The 19,831-nt window shown below is 42.3% G+C and overlaps 1 protein-coding gene across 2 annotated transcripts in view; it reads left to right on the top strand.

Annotated features, from left to right (window-relative positions):
* Positions 1-19,831, top strand: part of CRACD (capping protein inhibiting regulator of actin dynamics) — a 277,302-nt gene that overhangs the window by 216,725 nt on the left and 40,746 nt on the right. For both annotated transcript variants that reach the window (XM_068542899.1, XM_068542900.1), the window contains one exon: positions 2,006-2,177. The gene's annotated coding sequence lies outside the window, so the exon portion shown is untranslated. The remainder of the gene's footprint in view (positions 1-2,005; positions 2,178-19,831) is intronic.

Below are 19,831 nucleotides of genomic sequence, written 5' to 3'. Positions count from 1 at the left end.
ACTGTTTGACCATTTACTATGATGCTGTCAAAGTTAGAAATCAGATGTCACTTACATATTTTGAGCCTTGGACAGTTGTAGAGAAAGTACTCACTTATTTCATCAGGCAGTGCCAAAGACCAATTCTATAGTAATGTAATGATACTTGAGGCACCTTATAGAATTTTTTTAATTTAAATTTTTAAAATTTACTCATTTTATATAGAATCCATTCTTCTAACATTTCCCTAATATTCTGTGGTGGTCTTCAAAAACTACTGATTATAATTTTTTATATTAGCCTTTGGAGCTTTTACTTATGGGAACCAAAAGTAGGTTTTGTGAAAATCTGGCCTATACTCCTGAATAAATAACCACTGAAAACATACAGACATTCTGAAATAAACCCTCCAATTTTGGGGTTTTTTTTTTTTACCATTTTTAAATGGTATGATCTCAATTATATTGCACATTTCCTTGTCTTTTAAATAATTTAACTCTGAGGAATACATGCCTAGCACAATGCCTTATGTATGGGGGCATCTGCTATGTTGTAAATGTCCTTTCAAGGGTGATACAGTATGTTATTTCAGGGATTGATGAAGTTTGAAGGTGTGTTTGTATTTATACTAAGGATTCCAGACTGTTATCTTTTTGTAATTGGTGATTATACTTTCTGCTTCCTCACTGTCTCACGCCACTGCTCAGAGCAAAGTAGTTTCTTCCTCACGTCAGATTTTCTGTGAACTCTTAGTAAGGCCAGAGCCGCAGATCACCAGAGGAAATGATATGACTACCTTGAACCTCATTAATGTCATTTTTATACTCAGATCTCTCTGTAGACTCTGGCCAGCAGAGATCTGGGGGCTCTGATACCCAGCTGGGGGCTCGTACCTGTGTGTTTTGTGCAAGTACTTTTCTGTACACATTGTGAGTGTTCATCTCTCCTTTTCCCTCAAAGCTCCTGACTTCAGCTTCCAAGATATGTTTCCCATGACACAGACAAGTAATTTCATCTCTCTGGGCCTCAGGTTCCTCATCTGTGAAATAGGGATGTTAGTAGTATCTACTTCCCAGGGTTGTTTTGAAGATAACTGAGTTAATATCTGTAAAGGTCTTAGAGCAGTCGTGCATAGTAAGGGTTAAATACTTTAAAAAAAAGATTGACCACTGGATAAATGACTCTTTAAGCTTCTTAAAGAAAAGGAAAGATCTGAGAAGATACTTCTCCTAGTAGAGGGTGATTTACACTTTCTTTTCTGGGGTAGGAATGGAGTAATTTGGAGGGATTTGTATCTGAAGGAGCAGAACTGAAAGGTATTACCTAAAATATCTGTAGAAAGTGCTGGCAGTGAGCCTGGGTCCTGACTGGATCAAGTAATATATGGAAAGATGTGCATAGCAACTCCTCTGGGTGCTCGTCATAGTAGATCTTAAAAGGAGACAAGAGGAATAAACTGGAAATATTTGGGGATGGAGGGAATTGGGGACAAAGCTTATGCCAAGAGTTAGAAGTTATCTTCTGTTACCTAACAAAGGCTGAAAGAGAGTGATTCTCAGGGGAGATGATATATATACGTAAGTCACATACACAGATATATAAATCTTTTAACCACCTGTCTGACTTAGGTGTTTTTCTCAGCTTCTTCCGTGGAAAGGGGCCCTGGCCATCTGCTTTGTTAAAAGAAAGCAGGCAGCAGCTTCGTGTGGCACGTGCAGGGGATGCCCTGCCGACCACCATGAAGCTTGGAAGCCCTTCGTGGTGCTCGCGGGCGCTTGTCGAGAGCCCGGGGGGCGCGGGGGGGTTGGTGGTGCGGCGGACCCATGCCCGGGCCCGCCTCGCCCGCTGCTGCGGCTGCTGCGCGCACCGGCTGCCCGACGACGGCGCTGGCGCGCGGCCCGGTGGCTCTTGGCTTCAACAGCCGGGCCGCCCTTTGCCCCGGCTCGCAGCCCGGTGGTAATTCTCTCTAGGCTCAGAGGGGCAGCCCTGTCAAACTGCAGCGTGTGTTTATCTTGTAATCCGCAGACAAGAAGAAGGGAGGCAAATTCCAGCCTTTGAAGAAGTTGTTTGGCAAAAGGAGAAAGAAAGGCACGTCGACGGCCCGGGAGGCGTCTGCAGGGCGCAAGGGTCGCTCTCCCCCGAGTGTCAGCAATGGGACCTTCTCTTCCGACGAGGAGACCCTGGAGGACAGCCTGAGGTAATCACTCGCACTTTTTTTCCTGACCTTCAGTGGAGTTCCGGGGTGGGGAGTGGGGTCCCGAAGGAGGCAGAGCGGCATCCTCGTGGGCTCCACTTCTGGGAAGGTGGAGGCCTGGGGTGCGTGGTGCGCTCTGTGCGGAGACCTTACCTCGGGGAATTAGCATACGCGTCTGGCCGCACTTTGTGGGAGAGCGTAGGGATGTGCGCCTTTATCTTGCTGCCCTCACTGGGGGAGGAAGGCAGCAGCTCACTGCCTTGGCTCGACCCAAGCTCCTCGGGTTGGAGGAGACCATGTCCCCCTGTCCCATTGCCTGGCGAGGAGGAAGGGTGGTTCGTACACTAGGTTTTACACCCGCGTTGAGGATGCAAACTGCTGGGGCTCAGGGTGTCACCCTTCATCCCCCTGGCCATGTCTAGCAACTTCCAGAACCTGCCTACAATGGGGCTTTCAGTTTCTGCGTCTTGTTCTCTCTCTCTCTCCTCCCCTCCCTTCTCCCTCTCGTCGTCCTTCTCCTTCTCTCTCTCTCCTTCTCGTTGCTCTTTCCTGTTTTCTCTCTCTTTCTCTTCCTCTTAGAGCACAGGCACTACATCTGGCTGTTACCGTGTCAAGAACTCAGAGAAGCAGGGTAAGGAGGTACTTTCTCACCTGAGTGCTGGGAATTGAAGTCAGAGATGGTTACGTTCTGCTACTGACAGCTCAGAAGTCAGCTCCTCTGAGAAGCCCTTTCCCACTACCCGCTCTGATTTGTTTGCCCTTGACTGCCTGGCTCCCGCAAAGAACTTGTTACTTTCTCTGCAAATGATTGATCGGCTAGTCTGTCTCTCTCAGCTGCCGGTTCTATGAAGCCAGGGACCAGGTATTATTCAGCCTCACCTTAGGCACTCAAAAAGTGTTTCCTATGAATGACTGGCACTGCATTAAGTTGTCCTAGTACGTGTTGAAGGCATAGATGATGTAACCTGTGGTATTCTCACTGTGTTTGAAGGACAAAGACGAAAACAGCCTCAGTGGTCTGTCTGTGAGTATAGTGTTGTCAACTACAGTTGAGCCCAGATTACAGAATCCTCAGGCAAGCCGTGCACATTAAGCATGATGGTGCCCACAACAGCATTTGTTAGCCTTAAGTAATGCTGAGTCTTTTCCTCCACAGGCCTGTATTTGTTTTCCATTGTCTTTATTAAGGAAACTATTGAATTTAACCAAAGAGAACAATTTCACTGAAAGGAGAACACAGCTAGCACCAAACTAACCCAATTGTTGGAACGTCAGTATCAGTATAGAATTGAGTATTGTCCAGCACGAATCAGGTTTGACTTTACTTTGGTTTCTTCCCTTGCAAAATAGGAATGTGAACCTTTTTGCTTCACAGCATCAGAATGAGGTACAGATACTAAAATGTGACCAAGTAGCAGTTTAATGCAAAATCTGAGATCAAGTCTGGAAAGTTCTCCTTTGGAAGGACTGTCCTATGAAAACACAACTTGTCTTTTTTATAGCAGGTTATGGTTTTGTCAAGTCTCTGATTTCTTGCTGAATTTTATTAGACTCTTAGAAGACCGTAGACCCTTGTTCTCTTCCCATTTAAAGTGGTATTCTGTTTACCCCTTGGGGTTTTCCTTAAGGTTTTAAGTTTTAAAACTTAAAGATTTTAAGATTTGCCTTGGGGAAATTTACATTGGATCAAACAGCTACATTTCCATTAAATGTAGGTAATGTTACCTGTTCTTATTGATAAACCTATATTTATAAGACATATACTATATTTTAATTATTTAATACTTATTTGTATAATACAGGAAGCTAGAAGGATAAGCTTGGGACGATGAGTTTAAAAAAGGCTCTTCAAATGTTTTTAAAATTAAAAAAATAGGAAAATAGAAGTTGCTTAAAATATATATTCCCTCTTTCTTCTCAGAAACTTCCAATTGAAAAATAATCCCGCCCACAAAGTAAATATTACATGCATCACTTACAGTATAGCTGAACTTCTGATTATTCGCCCTATTTACAGATGGAGAAAATGAAAAATGTTGCTTCCAACAATTCTTATTTTCAGTTCACTGTTCAATTAACAGATATGTTACTTCACATTGCGTAAGGATTCAAAAAATGTCTGTGCCTTTTATTTGCTATTTCCAAAATGGGCAGCTCTCACTAAAGCACAAAAGTCAAAATTCCATTAACATGATCTCTGGTGGAGGTTCCAAGGAGGCAGATTTCAGCCCAATGTGAGGGAAAATTTCTTAATTACTAGAGCTGCTTAAAAATGGGGAGGCTGGGTATGTGCCAGAGGCATTGGAACTGATGAAGGGCAATTTCTGCACTGGGTGAGAATTTAAAGGAGCTGAACTTTAACATGCTGTCAAACTCTAAGAATCTGTAATTCTAGAAATGTCTCCATGGCCAAAAATAGCTCTTTATTGATCTCCTTCTGCCTGAAATTTCTCATTTCCTTTGGGTTTCAAAGCATTCTGTTCTCTCTAGGTTAGAAGCCTTTATTTCTCCTAGGCTACTACTTTTAAATTATACATGCCTATGGGAAAAGCAAAACAGTAAAACGTGATCAGTTTTTAACAATTGAATGTGGCTTCCTTTAGTAACTAAATACAGCTAATATTGTGTTTCCCAAAGTGTGTTTAATAGATGTTAAATTTAAAAGGGGGAGAGGGTCAGTTTGACAAAGAGATCTGGGAAATCCTGGACCAAAATGAATTAAATAGGATTCTTTACATAGGACTTTTCAGATCTTTTACTATGCCAGTGTGCCCTGGGAATTTCCAAGAAGAGGGATGTAGTTTGCAGCATTTCCAAGATTTAACCACAAATTTTTGTTTCACAGAGAATATCCATGGGTGTATATTGAAGCTACCATATATTAAACTTAATACAATGTGTTTTGCATAGGTGAATTCCTGTAATATTTACCGTGACTCTGAGATTGACATTATTATTCCCATTTCAAAGATGAGAAAACTAGGGCTAGAGAATGACTTGCTAGTAAGTTGCTGAGCCACTATTCAAGCAGTAATGAGTGCATTGCTGCTATTCTGCCTCTGTATTCTGCTGCGGCCATACTAGGGAGCTAGTCATATGGCCCTGAGTTGCCCTGCTGGTCCTGGGTCACCAGGCTCAGGTATCTTCCTGCCTTCAGCTGCCTGATGGAGGCTCTGCTACTTATTGGGACACCACTTGTCCTACTTCCAATTTCTGCCTAACACATGGCATTTACTGTGATCATGCATAGCTACAGCACTTTACAGTAAGCGCCAGCTGTAAGCATGGTGAGAACCGAAGGGGCTCCACGGAGGGTGAGCTCACTGTGGGGCTGGAGCAGATAGGAAGGGGCTCAGGAATGAGGAGAACTTGAGCTTGAGCTGTCTCCCAACAAGGGACAGGACTTGGAGTGCTGAGAGGCAAGGCACGGATGTTTCAGATCAGGAATGGCATGAGCAGAGACTTTCACACAAGAATGAGTGTGACACCAATAGAATAGGAGGAAACTTTCCCACTCGTTGTATGAGGCCAGTGTTACCCTAACACCAAAACATCACACACAAAAGAAAACTACGGACCAATAGCTCTTATGAATAAAGACATAAAAAATCCCAAACAAAATACTAGCAAACTGAATCCAACAACATATAAAAAAGGATTCTACACCATGACCGAATGGGATCTAAGCCAGGAGTACAAGGTTCGTTTTATATACAAAAATCAATCAATATAACACACCATGTTAATAAAATAAAGGACAAAAACCACATGATCATCTCAGTTAATGTAGAAAAAAGCGTTTCACAAAATCCAACACCCTTACATGATAAAAACACTCAAAACTGGGCATGGAAAGGAACTTCTTCAACTTGATAAAGGACATCTATGAAAATCCACAGCTAATAGTATACTAAATGGTGAAAGAATGAATGTGTTCCCCTTGAGATCAGGAAAAAGACAAGAATGGCTATTCAACACTGTACTGTACTATACCATAGGTTATAGCTAGGACAGTTAGGCAAGAAAAAGAAATAAAAGGTATCAATTTTGGAAAGGAAGAAATAAAAGCTATCTATTTGCAGATACCATGATCTTGTATATAGAAAATCCTAAGGAATCCACAAATAAACCATTTGACTAATAAAGTTGAAACAGGCTGCAAAATACGAGATTAGGGTTTTTGCATTTCAATGTACCTACTCCTCCTGAGAAGAGTCCAGGCTTCCCACAGCCCCCCTGTTAGTCCCACTGGCCCTCCAACCAGCCAAGGGAGCTCGTCTCCCCTGTGTTGGACCCCAGGACTGGGGCACCCAATATGTGGCTTGAACCCCTCCACTCCCCAGGGAGGATCTCTGCCCATATAATCTGCCTTTCCCTCTGAATCCCCTCCCTGGGACACAGGTTCTGAACTGATCACTTCACACCCATTAGGAAGGCTATAATAAAAAAGACAGACAATAGTACGTGTTGGTGAGGATGTGGAGAAATTGGAACCCTCATACATTGCTGATAATGTAAAATGATGCAGCCACTTTGGAAAACACTTTGACAGCTCCTCAAAATGTTAAACATAGAGTTACCATATGACCTAGCAATTCCACTCCTAGGTATATACCCAAGAGGAATGAAAATATATGTCCACACAAAAACTTGTATACAAATGTTCACAGCAGCATTATTCATAATAGCCCCAAAGTGGAAACCATCCAAATGTCCATCAAAAGATGAATGGATAAATACAACGTGGCGTATATCCATACAATGGAATATTATTTGGGAATGAAAAAGAATGAAATCCTGATACATGGTATAACATGGATAAACTTTGAAAACAATACATTAAGTGAAAGAAGCCAAATAAAAAAATACCACCTATTATATGATTCCATTTATGTGAAATGTTCCAAACAGGCAAATCCACAGAGACAGAAAGATTAGTGGTTGACAGGTGCTTGGTAGGGTGGGGGTGACTGCTAATGGGTACGTGGTTTCTTTGGGGTTATAAAAATCTTCTAAATTTAGGTGGCAGTGATGGTTGCCCAATTTTGTGAATATACTAAAAATCATTTAAATGTACCCTTTAAAAGGGTGAATTTTATGGTATTGGAATTGCGTCTCAATAAAGATGTTTTTGTTTTTTGTTTTTTGTTTTTATAGAGCAGGTTCTTATTAGTCATCGATTTTATACACATCACAATCCCAATCGCCCAATTCATCACACCTCCACCCCCACTCCCCCCATGGTTTCCCCCCCTTGGTGTCCATACGTTTGTTCTCTACATCTGGGTCTCAACTTCTGCCCTGCAAACCAGTTCATCTGTACCATTTTTCTAGATTCCACATACATGCGTTAATATACGATATTTGTTTTTCTCTTTCTGACTTACTTCACTCTGTATGACAGTCTCTAGATCCATCCACGTCTCAACAAATGACTCAATTTCGTTCCTTTTTACGGCTGAGTAATATTCCATTGTATATATGTACCACTTCTTCTTTATCCATTCGTCTGTTGATGGGCATTTAGGTTGCTTCCATGACCTGGCTATTGTAAATAGTGCTGCAATGAACATTCGGGTGCATGTGTCTTTTGGAATTATGGTTTTCTCTGGGTATATGCCCAGTAGTGGGATTGCTGGATCATATGGTAATTCTATTTTTAGTTTTTTAAGGAACCTCCATACTGTTCTCCATAGTGACTGTATCAATTTACATTCCCACCAACAGTGCAAGAGGTTTCCCTTTTCTCCACACCCTCTCCAGCATTTGTTGTTTGTAGATTTTCTGATGATCCCCATTCTAACTGGTGTGAGGTGATACCTCATTGTAGTTTTGATTTGCATTTCTCTAATAATTAGTGATGTTGAGCAGCTTTTCATGTGCTTCTTGGCCATCTGTATGTCTTCTTTGGAGAAATGTCTATTTAGGTCTTCTGCCCATTTTTGGATTGGGTTGTTTGTTTCTTTAATATTGAGCTGCATGAGCTGTTTATATATTTTGGAGATTAATCCTTTGTCTGTTGATTCGTTTGCAAATATTTTCTCCCATTCTGAGGGTTGTCTTGTCGTCTTGTTTATGGTTTCCTTTGCTGTGCAAAAGCTTTGAAGTTTCATTAGGTCCCATTTGTTACTTTTTGTTTTTATTTCCATTACTCTAGGAGGCGGATCAAAAAAGATCTTGCTGTGATTTATGTCAAAGAGTGTTCTTCCTATGTTTTCCTCTAAGAGTTTTATAGTGTGAGGTCTTACATTTAGGTCTCGAATCCATTTTGAGTTTATTTTTGTGTATGGTGTTAGGGAGTGTTCTAATTTCATTCTTTTACATGTAGCTGTCCAGTTTTCCCAGCACAACTTATTGAAGAGACTGTCTTTTCTCCATTGTATAGCCTTGCCTCCTTTGTCACAGACTAGTTGACCACAGGTGCATGGGTTTATCTCTGGGCTTTCTGTCTTGTTCCATTGATCTATGTTTCTGTTTTTGTGCCAGTACCATATTGTCTTGATTACTGTAGCTTTGTAGTATAGTCTGAAGTCAGGGAGTCTGATTCCTCCAGCTCCGTTTTTTCCCCTCAAGACTGCTTTGGCTATTCGGGGTCTTTTGTGTCTCCATACAAATTTTAAGATGATTTGTTCTAGTTCCATAAAAAATGCCATTGGTAATTTGATAGGGATTGCATTGAATCTGTAGATTGCTTTGGGTAGTATAGTCATTTTCACAATATTGATTCTTCCAATCCAAGAACATGGTATATCTCTCCATCTGTTGGTATCATCTTTAATTTCTTTCATCAGTGTCTTGTAGTTTTCTTCATACAGGTCTTTTGTCTCCCTAGGTAGGTTTATTCCTAGGTATTTTATTCTTTTTGTTGCAGTGGTAAATGGGAGTGTTTCCTTAATTTCTCTTTCAGATTTTTCATCATTAGTGTGTAGGAATGCAAGAGATTTCTGTGCATTAATTTTGTATCCTGCCGCTTTACCAAATTCATTGATTAGCTCTAGTAGTTTTCTGGTGGCATTTTTAGGATTCTCTATGTATAGTATCATATCATCTGCAAACAGTGACAGCTTTACTTCTTCTTTTCCAATTTGTATTCCTTTTATTTCTTCTTCTCTGATTGCCGTGGCTAGGACTTCCAAAGCTATGTTGAATAATAGTGGTGAGAGTAGACATCCTTGCCTTGTTCCTGATCTTAGAGGAAATGCTTTCAGTTTTTCACCATTGAGAATGATGCTTGCTGTGGGTTTGTCATATATGGCCTTTATTATGTTGAGGTAGGTTCCCTCTGTGCCCACTTTCTGGAGAGTTTTTATGATAAATGGGTGTTGAATTTTGTCAGAAGCTTTTTCTGCATCTATTGAGATGATCATATGGTTTTTATTCTTCAATTTGTTAATATGGTGTATCACATTGATTGATTTGCATATATTGAAGAATCCTTGCATCCCTGGGATAAATCCCACTTGATCATGGTGTATGATCCTTTTGATGTGTTGTTGGATTCTGTTTGCTAGTATTTTGTTGAGGTTTTTTGCCTCTATATTCATCAGTGATATTGGTCTGTAATTTTCTTTTTTTTGTAGTATCTTTGTCTGGTTTTGGTATCAGGGTGATGGTGACCTCATAGGATGAGTTTTGGAGTGTTCCTTCCTCTGCAATTTTTTGGAAGAGTTTGAGAAGGATGGGTATTAGCTCTTCTCTAAATGTTTGATAGAATTCACCTGTGAAGCCATCTGGTCCTGGACTTTTGTTTGTTGGAAGATTTTTAATCACACTTTCAATTTCATTACTTGTGATTGGTCTGTTCATATTTTCTGTTTCTTCCTGGTTCAGTCTTGGAAGGTTATACCTTTCTAAGAATTTGTCCATTTCTTCTAGGTTGTCCATTTTATTGGCATATAGTTGCTTGTAGTAGTCTCTTAGGATGCTTTGTATTTCTGCGGTGTCTATTGTAACTTCTCCTTTTTCATTTCTAATTTTATTGATTTGAGTCCTCTCCCTCTTTTTCTTGATGCATCTGGCTAATGGTTTATCAATTTGGTTTATCTTCTCAAAGAACCAGCTTTTAGTTTTATTGATCTTTGCTATTGTTTTCTTTGTTTCTATTTCATTTATTTCTGCTCTGATCTTTATGATTTCTTTCCTTCTGCTAACTTTGGGTTTTGTGTGTTCTTCTTTCTCTAGTTCCTTTAGGTGTGAGGTTAGATTGTTTACTTGAGATGTTTCTTGTTTCTTGAGGTAGGCTTGTATAGCTATAAAATTCCCTCTTAGAACTGCTTTTGCTGCATCCCATAGGTTTTGGATCGTTGTGTTTTCATTGTCATTTGTCTCTAGGTATTTTTTGATTTCTTCAGTGATCTCTTGGTTATTTAGTAACGTATTGTTTAGCCTCCATGTGTTTGTGTTTTTTACGTTTTTTTCCCCTGTAATTCATTTCTAATCTCATAGCGTTGTGGTCAGAAAAGATGCTTGATATGATTTCAATTTTCTTAAATTTACTGAGGCTTGATTTGTGACCCAAGATGTGATCTATCCTGAAGAATGTTCCGTGCACACTTGAGAAGAAAGTGTAATCTGCTGTTTTTGGATGGAATGTCCTATAAATATCAATTAAATCTATCTGGTCTATTGTGTCATTTAAAGCTTGTGTTTCCTTATTAATTTTCTGTCTGGATGATCTGTCCATTGGTGTAAGTGACGTGTTAATGTCTGCCCCTATTATTTTGTTACTGTCGATTTCCTCTTTTATGGCTGTTAGCAGTTGCCTTATGTATTGAGGTGCTCCTATGTTGGGTGCATATATATTTATAACCCTGCTGCTGGGGGGCTGTAACACTCGGGGAGGGTGGGCCGGCTGTGGAGACGACGCGCCCCCCCCCCCACCCCGAGCCACCTTCCCCTTCGGCCTTCCCAGCCGTCCTGGAGCCGGTCGCAGCGCACCGCTGCGGTGGAAATATGCCTGGTGGCGGCCAGTCACCAGCTGGGGGGCGGTCTCCCACCGGCTCCACCCCCGGCCCCACCGGCCCACCTCCACCCACGGAGACGCGGGGGGCAGAGGCACGGGGGGAGAGGCGAGGGGTGGAGGGAGGGCTGGGGGAGGGGTCAGGAGGAACGGGGAGCGGGAAAGGTCCGCTGGAATGCCAGCACGGCCGGACCCGCTGCTGGGTTGAATCCTCCAGGCGGACTGCGTGGACCCCACCTGTTTAAGATGTTTTTTAAGAAAGGAATAAATGTAGTCTTGATGAGGTTATACCTGGCTGAGGTGGTTAAGTTCATGTTGGCAGGAGAGACAAGGGGCATATTTTCCTCCTCTGAAACCCTAAAATAGGAGGTAGAAATTTGGGGTGGAACAGAAAGGGGTAATTTTGAAGTAGGATGTAAGTGCAGAGTGTAACAGGCTAGCTTGGAAGGGTAAGCAGCTGCTCCCATTTACTTGAGGGTTTTGTGCCCTGCATTGGGGGTCCATGGGCATCTTGATAGAGGAGAGGGGACCTGGGGAAAGATACAGGTCATGTTTGAGGCTGCCTACTTGAAATATGTGCCTCTGGCTGACCCCACACCCCTGCCCCCCTAATAATGTAAATTGTACTCTTCACTTATATGAGACCCTTATTCAGTAGTCTCTCCCCGCCACCAGCACACACAGATATACACACACACACACACACACACGTGCGTGCACACACCAGTGTTAAAAGTTTAAGGTCGTTTTTAGTGCAGATCCAGTACCTTCACTTCACAAGTGCTGTTAGTGTTAGAGATATGACTGGACTCCAGGTCAGCTGATTTTGCACTTGGTAATCCTTTTGTCTAGAACAGCCCCACCCCCATCTCCACCTCCTTCCCCCAGCTAATTCCTCTTCATCCTTCAGTTTTCTGCACAAACGCACCTTCCTCGAGGGAGCAAGCTTTCTCTGGCCCCCTGAGCCTAGATCAGGACCCCTGCCTCCAATGTTCACACAACTTCCGTAAAAGCAGGCCTGCATGCCTTGCCTTTCATCGTATTTCCAGCCTCTAGCACTGTGCCTGGCACATAGCAGGCATTCAGTAGTTATTCATTGAATGAATGAGTACATGAATCCTGCCCTTTTTACCATACTGACTCTTCCCACTGTACCAGTCAGTGTTTGTCTAATTCATCCTTCAGTTTCCCATCATGATGAAGAGTATCACTGTCCCTCTGACCTGCTGGAAAAGGAAAATTACATGGTTGGTGTAGTGAGACAGCATGTCACCAGTGAAATTACAGTGAAGCTCAGGCTCCCTGATTACCATGTGTGCTTAGGTCCCTTGGCCTTGCTGCTTTTCAGATGAAGTCAGAAAAGACTTATTTTACTTGATCATTTATCCTCGATCCATAAGAACCTGGAATGTGCTGAAATTGAACAGGGAGTAGAGAAGAGGTACAAAAGCATTAAATGCATGAAAATTAGAGCTAAGCAGGAGAACAAATAGAGCTGGGCTGAGTAAGTCTCGGGGAAAGAAAGATGATGAATCAGTTTTGGCTATTATTGGAGATACAAGATGTGGGAGAGCAGCAGATCAGGAGCCAGGGTCCTCTTGTGAATACAGGTGCTTTCACTCATGAGCTGTGTGACCTTAACCAAACCAGCCTCTTTATCTGTTAAATGGATATGCTGTCTTCAAGGATTATTATGAGGACAAAAAAATGCACATGACATTACACTATCTGCTATAAAAAAGCACTTTACAAATGCAGGGCACTGAGATAAAGAGGTTGTCGATAACTAGCTTTCTATTTCCAGAGCATAGACCAAGACTAAATTGATTCCAACAGTGGCTAGAGAGGTTTTTTGGTTTTTGTAAAATAAATTTATTTACTTTTATTTATTTATTATTTTTGTATGTGTTGGGTCTTCGCTGCTGTGTGTGGCTTTCTCTAGTTGCGGCGAGCAGGCGCTACTTTGTTGCAGTGTGCGGGTGTTGCAGTGCACGGGCTTCGCATTGCGATGGCTTCTCTTTTTGCGGAGCACGGGCTCTAGGCACGCAGGCTTCAGTAGTTGTGGCTCGTGGGCTCTAGAGCGCAGGCTCAGTAGTTGTGGCCCACGGGCTTACTTGCTCCGCGGGCATGTGGGATCTTCCCAGACCAGGGATCGAACCCATGTCCCCTGCATTGGCAGGCGGATTCTTAACCACTGCGCCACCAGGGAAGCCTGGCTAGAGAGGTTTATGAAAAGATCTTTCTCCAGGTGGGGCATCTGAGGAGTGGAACAGGTAGCGTGGAAGCCCGTGGAAACCCTACAGAGCGTTAGAGGCAGGCTAGACGATTGCTCGTCCTACGTGATCTAGGCATAGGACTGAGCCAAGGGGCTGAAGTAGATGATCCTTTGACTTCCAGTTCTGAGAATCTGTGTTTTAAGATTCCAAACTTTCTTCCTCTTCCTTGAATTTTTTATGATGTATCCTGTTTCTATTGTAATTATTAGGTAATTTGGTACTCTATAGCCTATTGAGTACCAAATATTTTCATAAACTACCAGAGTCCAGGATGAACCTCCAAGACGCCACACAAAGTGTAATCTGACTTCAGGCTCTTCCAGCAACTCTAGTTTGTTTGATGAGGATAGTTAATTGCTCTTTAGCATTTCATTTGAATGAGACTCACGGATCTGCTTAGGAAGAAAAGTGCTGATCAATTACAATTGCCCCTGTTGTCATGGAAACAAGCTGCAATTGGACTATAATTATATTTCCTTATTCCTGAAGTGAATCCCTAATCATTGCTGTGGTAATTACCCAATATCTATGGTCCCAAATTACATGATGCTTGTCCAAAAAAGACAAAGGAGGAGTAGGAGGGCTGGCCTGAGACATGTGTTAACTGTGCAGCTGCAGAGAGCCTTCTTCTTTTTTGGGTGGGGAGAATTTCCCTCTGTAGGCTCATACTCCAAGGTTAGATGATGTCAGTGGGTCTTAGATGTGCCCAGAGTTTAGAGTAGTGGCTAGAAGACTGTATCAGGTAGGATGATTTCAGTTGTAACAGAAAACACTTCTACTGGTATCTTTCTTCAACAGTAATGAAATATATTATCTGATTCCTGATAGTCTGGAAGACTTTCCAAGTTCCAAGGTCCATTAATGAAGCAACCCAGCAACATCATCAAGATCCAGTCTGATTCCTTTTTTTCTCTCGTATTTTCAGGGAGTAGGCTCTTGTCCTCAGGCTTGTTTCCTCATAGCTCCAAGATGGCTGCCACTGTTCCAGGTGTCACATGCAGATGACACAGACCAGGAACGGAAAGGGGATCATCCCTGTCTTGTGTCACATTTTATTCATGAGGAGACCTTGCCCAGAAACGCCTCCCCCAGCAAACTTTCCCTCCCTTTTCATTGTTCCTTTCACAGCAGACCCCACTGCAAACAGTAGTTCCAGACAACAGAACTTAAAATGGAGATGACTCTGCTTGACTCCTCCCTGCGCTCCTTAGCACTAACTGCACAGTGGGTGAGGGATGGAATAGCACGTCTAAGGGATAACTTTGTATTGCTTTCTTTCTCACCTTCTCTCTTTACTGTCACCTTCCAGTGCCTAAGCTCCAGGCCACAGGCCCATCACACACCCTCTATCTGATCTCTACCACTTCTGCAGATAAGCATGGGCATAGGGCACTGGACCTGGGCTTGGACATCCTAGGAGCATGGGGCGTGTCATCCTTTGCTCTCAGGCAGCAGCATGTGCCACCAAGAAAGAAAGGCAGCCTCTTGGGGGAGAAGTGATATCAGAACACCAGAGAACTGTCCAAATGAGCTGTCCATGCAGATGGGCTAGGTGGGAAAGGAGAATCAAAAGGAGATCCAAAGGCATAGTGTGATGGCTGTTTTTGGTCATTCAGCTGTTAGCATCTGGTTCTTCTTCTCAACAGCACCCACATTTCCTTTCAGGGAATCAACTTTGCCTCACTGTGTGCCCTTCTGACAGGACATAGTGCCTGCTTCCTATGACAGAAGCCAAAAGGGCCAGATCTTTTACTTGCCCTCCTGCTGAAGCCTGGCATGAGCATGTGACCCAGCCTGGCCCATCAGTCTTTGTCTCCTAGGGCTTTGACTTGGCAGGTGGGTCCAGGAAGTAAGGACACAACCACGAGAGCAGTGTGTAACTGGGCTCTTCCCGTGGTGTGATGGACGCTGTGGTTCCCAATGCCTAGACCTCTAGACCTCTCTTTACCCCTGTCTTTCTCCAAGCTTTGACTCTAGATTTCGTTGTTCTGTGAGCCCTCACTGTTCATCTAGTAGATTTTCTTTTGGTTGAGTGAGACAAAGTTAGTTTCTGTTAACTTGCAACAAAGAACTATAACTGACATAGAAAGAAACCTGAAAAACTTGGTGAGAGAGAGACGGCATGAAATAGAAGGTGGGAAACAAAGCCTGGAGCAATTCCCTGGTTTGAGTTGAAAAGGAGGCCTAGAAGGAACCTTTAAAGGTGCTGAACATCCTGGCTTGCCCACCCTTTGGCTCCTCAGAACTTTCTCTGATGGCCTTCTACATAGGCCTGCCCTCCCTGAAAAATACCCACCATCAGAAAATATTCCCCCTCCTCCCATCAGTATGTTTGCATCATGCTTTCATTCCCTCAGTGACCTCTCCATGGGAAACACATCCGGTTAACTACCCTTCAGTGTTAATCCTTTACTCATCCATTGAAAAAAACTTATTCACAAACTTTATTTTGTAAAGTTCTATGGGAGAAACAAAGATAACAGATGTGATCCCTGCCCTCACACAACTCCTAGTACTGTGGTGGAGACAAGATGATACCATTATCATTATTAGAATCACATCTGTGGAGCATTTTACAATATGCAAAGCACTTTTATTTTCCCTCTCATTTAAGGCATGATTATAGTAACCATAACATAGACATGTATGTAACAAGAGATGCATGCATAGGGCTTTCAGTGGGAGAAAAAATCCCCTTCTTCCAAGGAAAGAGGAAAGGCTGTGTGGGGTTGATAAGATGTGAGCTGGACCTTGAAGGATGGGTAGGACCTGAACTGAGAGATTGGCCTTGGACAGTCCATCCATGGGGAGGAAGAGCCCATGCAGTGATAGAGCCCAGAGAGGGTATTCGGGGAACCGAATGGTTGGGTTTGCCTTACAGGATGTTTGAAGTAGGGTAACATTTGATAATAATAGGTAACACTTCTATAAGAACTTAGCTCATTTAATCCTAACAAAAGCTCCATGAGGTGGGTCCTATTATCATCCTCATTTTCAGATAAGGAAACTGAGGCACCTGGAGGTTTAGTGACGTGCCCAAGGCCACACAGCTAGAAGTGGGAGAACCAGGTTTCACAAGGAGGCACACTGGCCCGAGTCCGAGTGCTAAATCCCTGCACTGCATGGATTTCATAGAGCCAGAGTGGTTCAGGGTCCTTAAAGGCCAAACATGAAGAGCATTAAATGCCAAGCAACCATTACAGCTTCATCTGGTAGGACTTTGGCAAAAAAGGAACCACTAGAGGTTTCTGAGCTGGCAAAGTAATTGCTTGAAGATTGATGTAGGATTTGAGAGGAAGTGGAATTGGAGAGGACTTCAGCTGGAGACCGTTTACAGGTGTCAATCATATTACAGAAATAAGCAGAGGATCCTCTGAGGGCAGTCGAAAGGCCAGCGATTATTACTGTCACTGTCCCCCGGGTTTCAGTTCTGTCTTGATCAAGTCTCTCCCTTCACCTCCCGGGGCCTTAGCTTCTTTGTCCGAAAGGATTCCAGCCGTGGCCTCCGTGATCACAGAGTCAGCAGAGACTGCTGGCTGTGCCAGGGCTGCCATCTGCCAGAGCTGCCGCTGCCCTGGATTCGCAGCTCCCTCTCTTGGCGCTCGTTTCCGTTAGAGACCCACTAGAGATGCGACGAGCAGCTCTCCGGGCCTCCAAGCACAGTCGTGGAGGAGTGTGGCAGGCAGAATCCAGTGCAGGCCTAAAATGGGTCCGGGAGCTAAGGATTTGCAGTCCTACTCATTGATTTCTGTATTGTTTTTGAAGGATTTCTGCCTGTGAAAGGACAGATAATGTTACTCACTAAGGTCTTTTGTACAATACCTTTCCACCTAACCTGGGTCTGACCTTACTTGCAAAATAATATAGCACATTTCTGCATATTGCTTCTCTCCTGTTGGCATTAGTTGACTCTCAGGGTGCAGGTCAAGAGACCAAAAAGGCTCAGGGTGGCTGCCAAGAGGAGGAGAAGGCAGCAGAGCTGTAGGCAATCTCATGGAGCTGGGAACACGAAAATTAGAGTTTGAGGCTGCCATGACAGCCAGGACTTGAGGGACTAAGTTCCCCCCAAGAGAAGAGAAGCCCAGAATGAACCTGAATCTAGGCAACAGTTTTCCTTTTGAGGTATCTGTTGATACAGCTGCACAGGAATGCAGGCTGAAAAACAGGGCAGTCTAGGGTGCTGGAAAGACAAAAATTGGAGTTTGAGAATCCACCAAGGAGAAGGGCCTTAGGAAATAACCCAGATTCTTAGTTAAGACTCCGGGAGGCCTGTACCCTACAAGTGGGGACCAAGCAGAGGTAGTCTGAGCCTGACAAAGATTGCTAACCAGCCAAGATAAGCTTGGTTTCTGATTGGATTGAGGTGTTTTTGCTCCTTTGCTGCTTGCTAGAGGAGCGAGCAAGTCCTCTCTGAAAGGAGAGAACCCAGTCTCTACAGTTCTTTGTGCATTATGTGCAGAATTCAATTAAAAAATTACCAGGCAGTTAAGAATCAGACTATGAAGAAAACAAGATAATAGAAATAGACCCGAAGGGGGCTAAGATATTGCAGTTTCAGACAGAGCCTTTTAAACAATTGTGATTAATATATTCAACAAAATAGTTGACAAGGTGGATAATTTCACTAGAGAACTAGAATCTATTAAAAAGGATCATATGGAAATTCTTTTTTTTTTAACATCTTTATTGGAGTATAATTGCTTTACAATGGTGTGTTAGTTTCTGCTGTATCACAAAGTGAATCAGCTATACATATACATATATCCCCATATCCCCTCCCTCTTGAGTCTCCCTCCCACCCTCCCTATCCCATCCCTCTAGGTGGTCACAGAGCACGGAGCTGATCTCCCTGTACTATGCGGCTGCTTCCCACGAGCTATTGATTTTACATTTGGTTGGAAATTCTTGATTTGAAAAATGCTACTGATAGTAAAAACTCAGTAGGTAGTTTTAACAACAGACTGGACACCACTAAAGAGAGGATTAATGAGCTGAAAGCTAGGTCAGTAGAAAAATCCAGACTGAATCATATTGAGTAAAAAGAACAACAGATACAGAAAAGAGCATGAAAGACATGTGGCTCATGTTGAAAAGGTCTAACATTGGAGAATCAGAGGGGGAATAGAGAAAAACGGGGCAGAAGCAGTATTTGAAGAAATAATGGCTGAGAATTTTCCCAAACTGATGAAAGACACCAAGCCACAGGTTTAAGGAGTATTATGTACCCTAAGCTAGATAAATTAGAAGAAATTCACACCTAGCCACAACAGACTAAAACTGAGAAAACCAAAGAAAAAGAAAAATCTTAAAGTCAGCTATAAGAGACAGACTGCTTGTCTTTTCAAAGAAGCAGTAATATAAGTGCATCTATAGAAATTCTATAGCTAACATCATAATTTAAGGTAAAATATTGAATACTTTTTTGCTCAGTTTGGGAATATGACAAAGTCCACCATTACCACTTCTATTTAAGTTCATGTGAAGGTCCTAGCTAATTGCAGTATGGAAGGAAGAGAGAAAGGAAGGAAGGGAGGAAGGAGAGAAGGAGATTGAAAATGAACAAATAAAACTCTTTTGTCATAGATAACATGATTCTATGCATAGAAAATCCAAAAGAATCAACAGTCATATTATTATGATTAACAAATAAATTTAGCTAAGCCTAGTTATAACATCAATAATCAATAACCAAGTGATACTTTAATATTCTGCCAATAAACAATTAGAAAAATAAAAATTTTAGCCTATACCATTTACAGTAGATTTAGAAACATCAAATATGTAGGAATAAATCTATCGAAATATGTAAAAGACCTCTATACAGAGAACTACAAAACATTATTAAGAGTAAGTAAAGAGGATCTAAATATTAGTAAATGAAGGAATATCCAGTGTTCATGGATTAGAAGATTGACTATTGTAAAGATGTCAGGTATCCCAAAGTTTATCTATAGATCCAATGCCATCACAAAAGTAATCCTAGGAGTGTATTAGAGTCTGTGTGTGTGTGTGTGTGTGTGAGTTTATGTAGAAATGCAGAGACAAGAGTAGCCATCTGGAAAAAAAAAACAAAGCTGGAGAACATAAACTGCTAGATATCAAGACTCACTAAAAAGCTATAGTAACTAAGACAGTGTGGTATTACTGCTGTAAAAACAGACAAATAGACCCGTAGAACACAGTCCAGAAACAGGTTCACACGTATACAGTCATTCAATTTACGGCAAGTCACTCATTGTCTTTAAGCCTCAGTTTCCTCATCTATAAATAGGCTTAATAATAGTGCCTTCCACATAAGGTTTAAATATTATATATCACAAGGATTTAGGTGTTATATTAAAGAAGTTAGCACACATGGAGGGGACATAGCAAGTGCCGAGTAACATTTAGCCAGTATTAATATTACCACTGTGACTACCGCT

The sequence above is a fragment of the Eschrichtius robustus genome, chromosome 4, assembly GCF_028021215.1.
Source record: "Eschrichtius robustus isolate mEscRob2 chromosome 4, mEscRob2.pri, whole genome shotgun sequence".
Taxonomy (NCBI): domain Eukaryota; kingdom Metazoa; phylum Chordata; class Mammalia; order Artiodactyla; family Eschrichtiidae; genus Eschrichtius; species Eschrichtius robustus.
The sequence above is the reverse complement of the archived record's forward strand: the minus strand, read 5'-3'. Positions and strand labels throughout refer to the sequence as shown.